The sequence below is a fragment of the Saccopteryx bilineata genome, chromosome 10, assembly GCF_036850765.1.
Source record: "Saccopteryx bilineata isolate mSacBil1 chromosome 10, mSacBil1_pri_phased_curated, whole genome shotgun sequence".
Classification (NCBI taxonomy): domain Eukaryota; kingdom Metazoa; phylum Chordata; class Mammalia; order Chiroptera; family Emballonuridae; genus Saccopteryx; species Saccopteryx bilineata.
The window spans coordinates 70,335,550-70,339,685 of NC_089499.1; the positions used below are offsets into that span (position 1 = coordinate 70,335,550).

Sequence of the window (4,136 nt, forward strand, 5' to 3'; positions counted from 1 at the left end):
CATGCATCCACATAGACATCAGGCAAAGTGCTTGCAGCCGGTAAACCAGTGAGCAAGCCTACACAGCTGCTTTTCCCACCCTCCATTCCTTTAGGATTGCTTGCCTCACATCTATGCAACAGGTTTCTGCTGCAAAGTGCTTGCAACTGGTAACCCCATGAGCAAGCTTAACACAGCTGCCCCACAAGGGGCATGCCCTGTGACATGATATACTGTCACCTGTTTCTAGTGTCTTATTTCCCATAAGTCCTGCCATATGGCCTGACACATAGCAGATGGTGCATTACCATCCACTGGTTAATGTGCCAAGTAGCAATCCAAAGGGTCAGTCCATGATAGACAGCCAGCTGTTGGTGCAAATCACCAAAAGTGAAGGTTCATTACGGTCAACTAGCCATATGGCTCTTAATTCTGCCCATTGGCTGCTTTGGCCTGAACCTGTATCTATCCAAATACTCTCAGTGGCCAGATGGAAGGCTATGGCCATCCTCTTGGCAGGTTGGCCCCTGCTAGAACCATCAGTATACCAGGAATCCTTGGGGATAGGATTTGCCCCTCCTGGTAGGGATTCACTTCAGGTTCTGTCTCCTGAGCCTCCATCTCTGTTCCAGAAAGCATGATACTATCCACCTCTATGTCCAATAACTGCAGCAACCAGGCTGCCAGGGGCTCATTGGGTTTCTGCCTGAATTGTGCCCCTAACTCTATCAGCTCTGCTTGGGTGTAGGGCCAGACAACAGAGTGCTCCACTCCTGCAGAGGGTGCTGCAACCAGCTTGGCAATGGGTGTGCATGAAAGGAAGGTGCTACAGGACTTAAGAAAAAACACACACAAGACACAACATAGAGAAAAGATGGGTACAGGCCCTGGCCGGTTGGCTCAGCGGTAGAGCGTCGGCCTGGCGTGTGGGGGACCCGGGTTCGATTCCCGGCCAGGGCACATAGGAGAAGCGCCTATTTGCTTCTCCAACCCCACCCACCTCCTTCCTCTCTGTCTCTCTCTTCCCCTCCCGCAGCCGAGGCTCCATTGGAGCAGGGATGGCCCGGGCGCTGGGGATGGCTCCTTGGCCTCTGCCCCAGGTGCTGGAGTGGCTCTGGTCGCGGCAGGGCGACGCCCCGGAGGGGCAGAGCATCGCCCCCTGGTGGGCAGAGCGTCGCCCCCTGGTGGGCAGAGCATAGCCCCCTGGTGGGCGTGCCGGGTGGATCCCGGTCGGGCGCATGCGGGAGTCTGTCTGGCTGTCTCTCCCCGTTTCCAGCTTCAGAAAAACACACAAAAAAAAAAAGAGAGAGAGAGAGAAAAGATGGGTACAGGGGACTCCCAACCTCTAGGATTGAGAGCCCACATATCTGCAGCCTCATCGTATTTATTCTTTGCTCATCAAAGAATAATGAGCCTGGGTCAAATTAGCCTAGAATGGATTCAGGTGCAGAGATGAATGATTAGCTAATACCTTTCAGGTATGCAGAAAAATGGCTATAGGGATCAGCTGTTTCCTATAAACAATCTTATCAGTGCTTTTGCCAGGACAGCAGGACTTGGCATTCCAAAGTCCACATGAAAGATTTGTTTCAGAGCAGTCTAATCTCAGACCATTTTCCTACAGAGTATGTTGTTCCTATCCCTGAGAGACTCTTAGCTGCTGAGTTTTTACCTTCTTGGTGACCAACAGCCAGACTCTGAGCCTGCAAGTGGCAGTTACTGCTCAAACTTCCCCCTCAGAAGAGGAGAGGTTGGAAATGCCTGCTCCCGCAGACTCAGAGCCACTCTACCGGCATGAATGTAGCTTCATCTTCTGCACCTGCTTTGCCTCCTGCAGCTGCCGGCTCTTGACCTGAAGCTGAGACTCAAAGTGTTGAACCTGCAGTTGTTTCTCCAACAGCTGTCACCGTTAACATTCAGCTTCCAGGGCAAACTGCAACTTGCAAACCCATAATTCCTTCTCCACAGACCATTCCAGTCCCAGGTGCCTTTGGTCCTCAGCCTGCATCTCACACTGCAGCCCTCGAACCCAGTCAGCCTCCTCTAGTGCTTGCTCCAGTTCACGCTGTTCACGTTGGTTCTCAGCCTGCAGCCTGACCTGCAGTTCTCAGATCTGCAGCTCTTCATATTTCTCATGGATCAATTTCTCTGTCTCAGCCAGAGGCAGCATGGGCAGTGGCATCTCTGTGGTACTTTGGCAGAAAAGCTGGTTCGATCACACTCCTCAGGCCATGTCAAGTTCTGTAGGCTGCAAGCCTGGTAACCCTTGCAGATCAGATCAAACATCACCTCCTTCAGGTCCTGCAGGTATGTCTGCACCAGCATCCATCTCAGGTTCAGGAAATCACAATGATGTGGGTTCTCCACCTCCATGGTGCCCCAGGTGTAGCAGCATCCCCTCACTAGTTGGTCCTGTTGTCCCTGACTACCTCATATAAACTGAAAACTACAAAAGGGATGCTTTTCTTCATCTCTGCATTCTGCCTCTTAAAGTCTTCATCATCATCACAGTCACAATCAGGGAATTGGTAGATGTTGATCTTCTCCTCCTTCAGCTGGTCCCAGATCTTCTGCTTGAGGGCCTGAGTTTTCCTAGGCATCAGGGCATCTGCTTTGCCAATGACTTGGATGATACTGACTTTCTCATGTACCACCCAGAGGAAGGCCACATCTAGGGGCTGGAGCCCCAGGCCAAAGGGTGAGATGAAGTAGAGGCAGCAGTGGATACAGGAATCTTGGATGTTTGAGGCACTCTCATCCCTTTGATTCTGCTCAAATCACTCTTCAGTGAAGCACTCCATGAGCAGGCAGCAGTCTGTGTAATCCACTGAGTCTCCAAAGCCGGGTGTGTCCACCAGAGTCAGCTTCACCTTAATACCCCACTCCTGAATCTCCACATCTGACCCTCAATAGTCAGCATTTGAGTCAAGCAAGCACTGGCCTCTGGCAGTTGTCAATCCTCACAGAGGTTGGTGAGAAACAGACTGTTAATGCAGGTGGATTTCCCCAGGAAATCCTGCCACCATGAGTGTGAAGTCAAACCCCTTCTTGATGGACTTGCAGTGCAGCTGGTTGGGTAGGGCTACAAAACCCACATAGTTCTTGTCCATGGCCCTGGTAGCTGTTGCTGTACCTGCTGTCTGTCCCCACTTCCTCTGGTAAGGCAGGAAGTTGAGTGTGGACTGTACACTTGGCTTCCGTGAAAACCAAGCCCAAGCCAAGACTGCTGCCACCATCATCGAAAGGAGGAAGAAAAGAGGAGCCCAGCAGAAGAAGTCATCTCTCCATCAGCCTTATCACCAGGAAACCAGAGGACTGTTCCCCCTCTTCAGCTAAGAAGGAAACAAAAAATATGTGAGAAATGATTCATCTGAAGTCTGCTTCATGTAACTGCATCTTTCTTTGTAACAGCAAATAAGTGGGAACATGTCCATTAGGAGAAAACCAATAAAATATGAGATCTTAAAGAAGTAATTCAGTTAAAGTGAGGATGGATGGGCCTTAATCCAGTATGACTGATGTCCATATAAAAATTGATTAAAACAAAAAGACACAGAGGAATGACCATGTAAAGACACAGAAGATTCCCACCTAGAAGCCAGGAAAAGGCCTCAGAAGAAACCAATCCTGCTGACTACACCAGATGTAATGCTGTTGGTTGAGGCCAGGCAGGTTCTCATTGAATTCCGGCAGACAGTAGAGGAACTGTGGAACTGGAAAGCGTCAGACCATATGTGTTTATTAGAGGCTCACAAAGACAGGTGAGCAAATAAACAACAAAAGGAAAAGAGCTGATAAACAAAGGTAAATCTGCTTTTCACAGTGAAGGGCAAGGGAGCAGAGAAAACAACACCTAGCGGTGGCAGAGAGCAATCTGGGAGAGTTGCCACCAAGGGAAGGCTCCCGCAGCCTTACACAGACCACGCACACGTGGCACTGCCATGCACCCATGCATCAAATAGGCAATGTGCCTGCAGCCGGTAAACCTGTGAGCAAGCCTAACACAGTTGTTTTCCCCACAGCAGAAAAGACTAAAGATAAAGAAAATGAGGGTCGGCCAGAAGAAACACCAAGGCCACTCAGCTAGAAAGGAGTGACACTGAGATTATACTATCCTGAAGGATGTAGCTATTGTGAGGACAGATAGGCTAACACGT

General features: G+C 50.1%; 1 pseudogene; it reads right to left on the reverse strand.

The window, feature by feature from the left end:
* Positions 1-1,888: 1,888 nt before the first annotated feature.
* Positions 1,889-3,215, reverse strand: LOC136314025 (septin-1-like; annotated as a pseudogene).
* Positions 3,216-4,136: the final 921 nt, after the last annotated feature.